Genomic DNA, 11,609 nt, shown 5'->3' on the forward strand with positions numbered 1-11,609 from the left:
CTACTTACTGCCTGTTGTGCACTCATGTAAATATTTGTACCTAATGAATTAGGTACAGTGTATAAGAAGACGATCCCCTCTTCTATATATCATTTTTCACTTTTTCTTTTATTACTTTATTCTCCATTTAGTCCCTTTATCGAGTTAGATTATGGTAGCATTATATTCAGGCTGTGGGATTCAAGAAGATCAATTGTTGTTAACCCCACTTATATTTATCCATATGTGAAGAATCAGGAAGAAACTTGTAGCAATTTAGTATACATTATTGACCCGCTACCTGAGACCTTAGGCTTCTGGATTAAGGTGGTTTTCCACAGGATACTCATTTTGTAGAGTTTGTTGTGTTGTATTTGAGTTGGCATTCACTTACTACATGGCTGCATCTCCATCAATATGAGATCTTTATAGGTAAGGTTGACTCACCTGATAGGGACCTAAGATACAACAGTTGACGGATTATTGGATCGTTGAAGAGAAGAATTTTGTTGGAAGAGGATCTGATATATGCTTCCTTTGCACCAGCGGAGCTACTCATTAATCGGTTGCATTCTTATAGATTCTCGCTGTCTAAAAGGACATTTAGGAAGGTTAGATTTTATGGCTCTGGGAGTTGTGGACTAACAGAGATGGAGACTTATGCTGGCTTGTGATATCATATTTGGAAACCTTTTCTGGCCTAACAGCTTAAGCTGTTAAGGTTGCAGCCTTGTAGGTCAATAACGTGACTTTAAGGCAGTTGAGCACGGTGCTCATAATTCCTCTTGCAGATTGAAATGTGGAGACAAATGGAGGTGACAGTTGTAGTTTGCAAGATTCAAACCATATGTATCTAGAAACTTGGTGCTCAAGCTATTAGGTTGTAGGTCAATAATGTGTACTAAGCCGGTTGAAGCCACTACTTGTGTATTATTATTATTATTATGTATGTTGCCCATATGGAACAACTCTCCGTAGATATATACATGCATTTATCCGGATGTGTACTCAACTATATAATATATGTTCTAATTTAGAACACTTGTTATAACACTTCTTGGATGTTTATCCTACACTTAACATCTACTTCCTGAAACTCATTGGACATGTGTCCGGTTCATTTCAGTCCATGCCTAGTTCAGATCTATGATTAGAGGTTTGCGTATCGAGTTAAAAAATAAGCGGTTCAATTTATCATCTACATAATAAACGAAACATAAAATGTTATAGGAATTTTTATTCTTGTAACATGTGAATGAAAAAAAATAATGGACTTGTGTAAATTATTAGTTTTGATACTTGTATATAGCCATGCTCCCATACACCACCTTTTACAAATACCCACTTGTCCGAAACCCGAACTGTACCCATGCAACATAGGGGGAGACATATGGAGGCGCAATAGTGTTTAGTGGGATTCAAACCTGAAATCCAAAAACTTGGTAATCCTAAAGTATACGGAAATTTGGAGAGAAATAGAAGTGGGGAACTATATGCCAAAGAGAAAAGGTAGGTAATGGGTGAAGAATGAATTATTTCTTTCTTAATACGCTTCATTATCGAAATGCACATACTATTTGTAGGAAATAATGCACTATTTGGATGGGTCTATGATATGATAGGATTGTAGGAAACAGTATGGTAAAAATTGTTTTAATTAGACCGTGCATATGCTATATTGTTGACACTTAAACATGTGTAGGTACCTGCTACCGCTATTTTTTTCAGTATTTCCTAATTTCTTGGAGAATTTTGTTGATTTATAATGAACAATTAATGGAATATCAGTTATTGGTTTCTGTTTTCGAGGTGTAAGTGCAACTGGTGCTCTTTCTTTTTGCCTGTAGAACTAGAACTTTCCTTTGATCCTGGCCGTGCCTTGATTTATTTTGTGAAGTGCTTCAGAAAGAATGGAGCATGCATAGGGTTTTCTGATATTGGAATAATGGTATCTTGCACATTACATTTCAGGTTTCATAGTTTTGATCCTTAAGTTCCTTCTGTTTGGTTGTGTTGCTCATGTCACTTCTAGCTTGTAGTTTATCGTGCCTTCTTTATTCTTTACTTGATCTCTCTCTCAACACTTTACATTGTATCATCTCAACACTTACCTTCCCTCTCATCTGTAATACGCAGTTTTAGCTAAAGATAATAAGCTTTTAGTTTATTTTTAGTAATAAAGTTAGAGTCTATTTAAATTAGGAAATAAATTTAATATTAGAGTCAAATTAGATTAGGAAATAAATTTAATTTTGATTCATGATTTGTTTCCTCTATTATAGGGAGTCTTTTTTTAGGGTAGGATTTAATACTTTCTTTTTTTTTTGGTAATTTTAGACTTACTAGGAGTCTTATTTGTTATTCTATTTAAGAAGAGACATGTAACCCCAAAGGAATAAGATCACTTTTATCAATAAAATTCTCTTTTATATTAATTTGTGGATTCGAGCTTGTCTCTTCGTGGATTCGAAGATTGTTTTTTGTGGATTCAGAGAACACCCTTGGTGGATTTCGAGATTTATTACTTCCGCGCTACATTAATTGGTATCAGAGACTTATTTTTCTAATTCGATGGTAGACAACGAAGCCCCTATTTCTTGAACTGAGTTCGATGAGTTGAAGACCGATGTTAATTAGATTAAAACTGTCGTAGATCGACTTACGTCGGTAATGGAGCGTCTAAACAAGGTAGGAGTTAAAAATCACGTTGATGGTCGCCAACAACGTGATCTGACCCCACAAGACGAATTCAACAACGACAATGATGACTATGAAGCTCCACGCCACGATTATGATCACAGAGGCCGCTAATGACGAGACAATTATGACATTAGAGGACTAAAGATACCATCCTTAAACGGAAAGATTCATGTTGATGATTTCCTTGATTGGATTAGTGAAGTGGATAGATATTTTGAGTATGAGATAATCCCAGAAGTTTGGAAAGTTAAATTACTGGTTTACAGACTTAAAGAAAAAACATATGTATGGTGGGATGAAGTATTGATAAGTCAACACCATCAAGCGCAGGATTCGATTTGAACATGGGCAAAGATGAAGGAATTGTTGAAAGCTCATTTCCTTCCTATATATTATTATGTGTTCAATCGATATCCTAGTTCACACTCTAACTATGGTCATGCAAGGATTAAGCAGGCCCAATTTGATCTTATGCAAGACTCTGGAGTTAGGAAGAGCATTGAAGTAACAATAAAGAAAGAAGAACCACCTCCTGAGCACTATATTTTTCGTACGAGATGCACTGTGATGAAGAAGATTTGTAATGTTATCATTGACAAACGCAGTAGCAAGAATCTTGTCTCTCGGCGTATGGTGAATAAGTTAGATTTGAAGACAGGAAACACCCATCTCCCTACAAGGTTAACTGGATTCGCAAGAGCAATGATGTACAGAACGATGAGATGTGTCGGATACCTTTTTCTATCGGCCGCAACTATGTTGATGAGGTATTGTGTGACGTGGTCGAGATAGATATTTGTCATATACTTTTAGGTAGGCCATGTCAGTTAGATGTTGGTGTCACTCACAGGTATTGCACTCATGCCTCTTTCAGAAAAGGAATCATCCATGATAGAGCCTACTGAGAGGAAGAAATTTCTAGCAGTAGACAACAAGATTTAGCCGAAGATTTGAAGCAATCTAAAGAGGTCTATGCATTGGTTGTGATTGGAAAAGGAGAACTTGTCCGTGCTGAAATTCCTCCTAAGGTGCAAACACTCATTATGCATGAGATTCATGATGCTGATGGTAATGTGATAGAAAAAATGGATATTATGCATGATATTCCCAAAGAGGTTGTGAGCAATATTGCACATATTGATATTGCAACTGATAATATGTGTGAATTGCTTAGTGGAGGGTCCAAAACAAAGAAGATGGAGTGCACGGGAAATTCTTCTAGAGAGTGAGGCAATTGATGATATGTGTGAATTGCTTAGTGGAGGGTCCAAAACAAAAAAGATGGAGTGCAAGGAAAATTCTTCTTTTGAAATAAAGAGCATCAATGATTTCGACAAGATTGAGATGAAACTTCAGGCACAAGAATATGAAAAGAAACAAGGCAAATATTTTGACAAGTTTTTCAAGTCATCTGTAGATCCACATGCTGTCGGTCATGTAAACATGGTGTGGAAAAGATTTATTCAAAAGTTTAATTTAGAAGAAGCTCTAGCCGAAGAGGAAAAAGAACAGATAAAGAAAATCAATGCTAAGTATAAGGTGGACGCTGATCGATGCAGAAGAAGAAAATTGTTTATCAATGAAGCTACTATTCTAACAAATATAAGCTCGGGGTCGAGCTTCTTTCAACAAGGGGAGACTAATGTAGGACGCTTAACGGATAATTTCATAGAGAATTTGAACAATCACGAGCTAAGTACATATTTATACGTATTATTGACTTTTGCAAAGAAATAATCATATCTTGGGAAAATTTGTAAAATAGTCCATTTTTGCTAATTATTTAGCAAAATAGACCGTTTTGCTAAATAATTAGCAAAATAGGCATCTTTTGAAAAAAGTGATCGATTTTAAAAAACAAGACTCAGAAAACATATGGGACTATGTTCTCTGAGTTCATCTCAATGTTTTGTGAAATTTTCTGAGTTCACTAATCCGTGATTAAAACATACGGGACTACTAGTCCCGTATGTTTTCTGAGCTATTTTGCAAAATAGACCTCTTTTTGGCTTGTTGGCCAAAAAGAGGTATATTTTGCTAATTATTTAGTAAAACGGTCTATTTTGCTAAATAATTAGCAAAAACGGACTATTTTACAAAATTTTCCTCATATCTTCTAAACTGGAAGGCGGATTCTGACATATTATATATGTAAATCGTCTATCTCGATGAGACGGAGCCAACCATATTGTTAGATTTTTAAAATTTTATCAGTAATACCTAGTTTTGGCTGATATCTAAAATTAATCAGATTTTAGTTTATTTTTAGTAATAAAGTTGGCGTCTATTTAGATTAGGAAATAAATTCAATATTAGAGTCAAATTAGATTAGGAAATAAATTCAATTTTAATTCATGATTTGTTTCCTCTATTATAGGGAGTCTTTTTTAGAGTAGGATTTAAAAATTTCTATTCTTTGTAATTCTAGTCTTAGTAGGACTTTTATTTGTTATTGTATTTAAGAAGAGACATGTAACCCCAAAGGAGTATGATCACTTTTATCAAAAAAATTCTTTTTTATATTACTTTGTGGATTCAATGTTATCTCTTTGTTGGTTCAAAGATTATTCTTTGTGGATTCAGAGAGCACCCTTTGGTGGATTCCGAGGTTTATCACTTTCGCTCTACGTTACAGTGTCCGCCTGCGACTCAAAGCCAAAGGGGTTATGTAAAGATTGCAATCGTTCGATTGGCACTATACTAATACAAAGTTGTGCATGTTAGAGTCAATTCAGTTTAATATTGACTTGATGGAGGGTCAATTGTGGGTTTAGTAGGGATTTGGCTCCACAATTAGTTAGTCCCTGGCACAAGTAATGTGGATTTTATCTATCCACTGCTTTCATACCTTTTAACCCTTCTAGATCAACATTAAAATGTACCATAAATGTATCAAAATTCACTTCCGATCAACTATTACATTAAGAACAAACTACTATCATCATCCAACACTAGTAGAAAAATAAACAAACTAGACTGATCAAACTAGATAGAATTATTTTCCATCTAGTTTGATACAAACTAGACAAAAAAATTTCCGTCTAGTTTGAGACTATCTAGATGGAATTTGAGGCAATCTAGACAGAAAATTCCGTCTTCTCTCTCTCCTCGCTCTCTCGATCTGATCTCTTCGTCTCTCTCTGTAGATCTCTTCATCTCTCTTGAACTCTGAGTCTTTCTCTCTCTCTGGTTCTCTCTCTCTCTCTCTCAATATCTTCGTCTCTCTCTCAATCTCTCCGTCTCTTATCTCCGTCTCCCTCTCTCTCAGTCTCTCTCAATCTTTGAGTCTCTCTCTCTTCACTTTTTTTTAAAAGACTAATTTTTTTTATGCAGCTTCGTGCTACTGCTGAGCTACTGAGCAAGTCACTTCATTTGGTATTTTGTTTTTTTAAATTTTAGTTTCAATTTAAGTTTTAATTTCTTAACATATGAATATTTTTTTTCAATTTCAATTTTAGTTTTTAACACAAATGAATTATTAACATTACACAAATGAATTATGAATATTAACATTTCAATTTGTTATGGCAATGATGATGAAGTTTTGTCAATTCCAATTATTTGTTAGTCAATAATTATATTACATTCACACCTTTGTATTTATCACATAAGTTTAATAAGAGTTGGAATTTATTCTCTCTTTTATGTGTCATGACACTAAGTAAAACAAGAACCACATCCTAATTAGAAAATAGGAATAAAATATGAATATACTTATGAAGATTTTCTAATTAGAATAGGAAGATTTTCTAATTAGAAAATAGGTATACAATATGAATATACATATTTAAAGAATGAATTATGGATATTTATTTTGGCAGTTGTGTTGGAAAATTTGATTGATCTTTCATCCTTGCTCGTTGCTACTTAACTCTCAAGTATAATCTGTAAAAAGAAAAACAAAGTCAGTGAGCATTCATCCTTGCTCGTTGCTACTTAACTCTCAAGTATAATCTGTAAAAAGAAAAACAAAGTCAGTGAGCAACAACTTATTAATTAGTATAATTAAGTATAATCTGTAAAAAGAAAAACAAAGTCAGTGAGCAACAACTTATTAATTAGTATAATTAGAAAAAGAACTTAAAATAGTAATTAGCATGCTAACTAATAAATTATGGACATGTAAATATTTAATTGTTAATCACTTAATTCTTACTTAAAAACATATTTCATATTTTAAATAAAAATACATATTTCTTGCATTGTAATTTGTACTTGTTACTTGTTGTTTATACTAAATCAAGATTTTCGTATTATGTTCCATATATGTTATGGTTTAATATTTAATTAGTACTTGTTACTTGTTTATAGCAATAGAAGCAGAAGGTAGTTCTGGTGCACAGTCTGTTCAAGATGATCACACTCCTTTATGGAAGTATGTCACAAAGTTGGAGAAGATGGGTAAAGGAGGGGGAATTGGCAGTGGATGCGTAGTTACTGTCATGAAGTATTTACATCCTTCTACTCAAGGGTCAAAGCCCATCTAATACGGATTAGTGGACAATAATTTAAAATGTGCAAAGGTGTTAAACTGCACAATATGAGAGACATGCAAACTGATATGGATCAAGCGGAAGCAAGGGTGAGGTCTTCTATGCCTAGGACAGTGACGCTGCCAAGTTCTTCAGCGTCAAGTGCAGCAGCAGGAAATCAAATCATGTCTTCTCGTCCAAGTGAGCTAAAGAGGAGGAGGGGAGTCACCACCGTTGAACATGCCTTCAATACAAGGGCAAGAGATGAATTGGATTCAATGATTGCAAGGATGTTCTATATCGGTGAGCTGTCATTTAATTTGGCAAGAAATCCTTATTTCTCCAAGATGATCACATATGTCGCAAGCAATTCAATTGCCGGTTACAAGCCTCCAGGTTATAATTCTTTGAGGATCACTCTTTTGTAACGTGAGAAGGCTCTCATAGAGAGGTTGTTGGAGCCCATCAGGGACACATGGAAGCAGAAGGGGTATCTATTTGTAGTGATGGCTGGGCAGATGCACAGAGGAGGCCATTGATAAATTTTATTACGGTCTCAGAAAGCGGGCCAATGTTCTTGCACTGCGTGAATGCGCCGAGGGAGAGCAGAAGAATAAATATTTCATTGCAGAGAAACTTGAAGATTGCATTAGAGAGGTAGGGCCTTAAAATGTGATTCAAATCATTACTGGTAACGCTTCAGCATACAAGGCCGCATGGGCAGTTGTGGAGGGCAAATTTCCACACATCTTCTGGACTCTGTGTGTTGTTCACACCCTCAATCAAGCCCTTAAGAATATCTGTGCTGCGAAAAATACAGAGACTAATGCAATTGCTTATGCAGAGTGCAGTTGGATTACAGAGGTATCTGATGATGCTTTGATGATTAAGAACTTCATCATGAATCACTCAATGAGGCTGTCTATGTTCAATGAGCATTCGAAGATGAAGCTTCTTTCAATTGTTGATACCCGATTTGCTTCATGGATCATCATGTTAAAGAGGTTCATGGTGATCAAGAGAAGCCTCCAAGATATGGTTCTTAGCGATCGTTGGAGCTTGTACAGAGATGATGGTGTGGAAAAAACACAATTTGTTAAGGAGAAAGTGCTTGATGATTTGTGGTGGGATAAGGTGGATTATATTATTGATTTCACTGCTCCTATATATGATATGATCCGGCTCACAGATACCGACAAACCCAGCCTTCATTTGGTATATGATATGTGGGATACAATGATTGAGAAGGTGAAGTTTGTTATTTATAGACATGAGGGCAAAAGAGAAAATGATCCCTCCTCATTTTATGATGTCGTACACAAGATCTTGGTGGCTAGATGGAATAAGAGCAACACGTCACTTTAGTGCTTGACGCACTCTTTGAATCCAATATAATAATTTAGATTATGTTATCAATTCATTATTTTTGATGTGATTATTTTTATTAATAATATCTAATTCAATGTTAAACTTTAATAGATATTATCACGAGACATGGCTCAATGAGAATATCCATCGGCAAGCACCCCATCAGGATGAGGAGATCTCTTCGGAAAGGTCTAAGTGTCTGAGGAGATATTATCCTAATGCCGATGAACGGAGGACAGTTAACTTGGAATATGCTAGATTCTCGGCCGCTCTTGACACTTTTAGTGATCCAGATGCTCTTGCTGATGGAGGATTGATTGATTCAAAACCATGGTGGGTGTTCTATGGATCCTCAGCTCCAAATCTGCAAGCATTGGCCTTAAAGCTTCTGGGCCAACCCTGCTCATCCTCTTGCAGCGAAAGGAATTGGAGTACATACTCATTCATTCACTCTTTGAAGAGGAACAAGATGACACCGGCAATGGCAGAAGATCTTGTGTATGTGCATAACAATCTTCGTTTGCTTTCTCGGTCATCCCAAGAATATCAAGAAGGAGAATCGAAGCTGTGAGATATTAGTGGAGATGCATTCGACTCATTTCAGGGTGCTGATATTCTTGATGTCGCCACCTTGTCTCTTGATGAACTCACCATAGAGGCCGTATTGTTTGCTGATGATGAAGGTAATGAAAAGGTCATCGGACTAGCTTCCACTTCATCTTGATGTATTTTTTGTTTACAAACTTGTTATTTTGTGATAGAAAGAATGAGTATGTACTCCAATTCCTTTTTGTTTACAAACTTGTTATTTTGTGATAGATTCATAATTTAGTTTGTTAGTTGAATTTTATAAATTTTTTTATATATAATAATACTTTGAAAAAAATTCTTGCCGTATCCCCGTATCCTATATTTTTTGGATTTTGTCGTATCCCGTATCCGTGTCCGTGTCGTATCTGTGTCCCGTAACCGTATCTGTGCATCAATATCCTCCAATTACTCTCTCTCTCTCTCTCTCTATCTACTTTCTCTTATAACAATTAGACCATCGCCGAGTGCCAGAACGCCGATGCCATCGTGCTGACCTACGCTTGTGATCGCCCGTCCACCCTGGATCAGCTAAGTATCTACTGGCTTCCGGAGTTGGTTGAGGAGGCTGGAGGTGAAATATTTTCTTGATTTTTTTATTTGTCGAATTTGGATGTTTGGTGAGATGATGAGTTTTGTTTTTTTTTGTTGTTGTCATTGGGTAGATTAAAGTGCCAGTGATTGTTGTTGGATGCAAGTTGGATCTTAGGGATGAGCAGCATATGAGCTTGGAGCAGGTTCTGTTGCCGATTATGCAGCGGTTTCGAGAAATTGAGACTTGCATTGAATGTTCTTCCCTCAGGCAAATTCAGGTACTTTAAAATATCCAGCCTTTGACATTTTAGATTGCATTATGATTGGTTATTTAGGGATTATGTGAAAAGTTTGTCGCAAAATAAGTCCTACATTGTTAATATTATGTAATTATTGTTTACCTATGTGTTCCCCCCCAAAGTTTGGATCTTGCTTGTGGTATTGTGAATTTTGACTGAGAGCGGAGACTGCTACATTATAAGAAATCATGATAAGTTAAAAGGTCAGAAGGCTTCTCTGGAATTTGGTTTTGAAATTTTGGACGGCTGAAATGATATTTTTGGACCCATGTGATAAGTTGAGATGTTGCTTGGTTTGAACTGATATGAATTAGATTGGTGCTTACACAGAGACATATGAAACAAAAATGACATTAACATTTATGTAGACAGTTGGTAGAATCTTAAAAGAGGACTAGACATGGATAAGGATATGGTAGTAATAATAATTAAGAAAATCCCATGTGCTGCTGACTCCAGTATTTTTCGAAAGGGCTAGTAGAAATCACAATAGAATGTCACAATGCAAGTCTTTAGGCCACAAAGATTGAAATTTAAACTATAAACTTGTAAGATTACACCATCCAAATTTCTAGCGTACACGAGTCCGTCTGCAACTTATTGATCAGCAGTTAGTAGGGAGTTATGTGGGTAAGAGTGTTATTGTCAATGTAGATGGAGTACTTCATCCGATCGCCCCACTTTTTGATCAAGAAACACAGTCATTGAAGCCTCGTTGTGTTAGAGCTTTGAAAAGGATATTCATTCTCTGTGACACTTAACAGGGATGGAGCACTAAGTGATTCTGAGTTGAATGACTTTCAGGTTTTATTATGCTCGCTATACCATTATCTTTGAATATATTCACTTGCTAGCTCACCTTTATCGTAACATCTTCTGTTGTTAATGTCCAACTGCAAATGATTTGTTTTCACGTTAAATGCTTCAGTGCTTCCCTCCCAGCCTAGTGACATTGTTAGAGTCAAGAAGGTTGTGCAAGAGAATATGCCTGATGGGGTTAACGAAAACGGCCTTACTTTGAATATTTAAGGGACTGGTATATTAAAAAAAACTATTTATGTTTGATATATTATCAAACTTAATGTGATTCTAAAATGTAATCAATTTGACCTTCAGGTTGGAGATATTGGAGGGAGTAGTAGTGGTTTTCGTACGAGGGATAGAGCCGTTGTCGCCCCCGACGAGATGTGAGGTTTTTTTATTTTTTATGCACTAAATAGTTTTTTTTTTATCTTTAATAGTACTCTATTTTATTCATCTGTGTTATGGACTTGGTATTGTTAGTGTATCTGTTGTAAATATTAGGATAAGATAGGTTTTTGCTGAAATGGATGTTGATTTGGATTGTTGGATGTATATATTGGACTTGATTGTTGGATGTGATATTGGATTGGATTGTTGGATGTATGTATTGAATATGAATATTGATTATATTTGATTGGATGTGTTTATAAAATATACATGAATTATGTATTGATGTGTATATCAGATGAATGTAATGTAAAATGCACAGCGAATAAACTTTCTGGAAAAAAAAAATTGTAAAAAATAACAACCTAGACAGAAATTCTGTTTAGATTGCTATATTGCTATAAGCAACCTAGATGGAATTGCCGTCTAGATTGCTTCCTAGACGGAAAATCCGTTTAGGAACTAACCTAGACGGATG

At 35.5% G+C, this 11,609-nt stretch overlaps 1 long non-coding RNA gene across 1 annotated transcript; it reads left to right on the forward strand.

The window, feature by feature from the left end:
- LOC109822867 lies at positions 6,693-11,296 on the forward strand. The gene is made up of 4 exons (XR_002242293.1): positions 6,693-9,681; positions 9,773-9,919; positions 10,869-10,976; positions 11,057-11,296. It is a non-coding gene; the product is annotated as an uncharacterized LOC109822867 (long non-coding RNA).

The sequence above is a fragment of the Asparagus officinalis genome, chromosome 8 (genome assembly GCF_001876935.1).
Source record: "Asparagus officinalis chromosome 8, Aspof.V1, whole genome shotgun sequence".
Classification (NCBI taxonomy): domain Eukaryota; kingdom Viridiplantae; phylum Streptophyta; class Magnoliopsida; order Asparagales; family Asparagaceae; genus Asparagus; species Asparagus officinalis.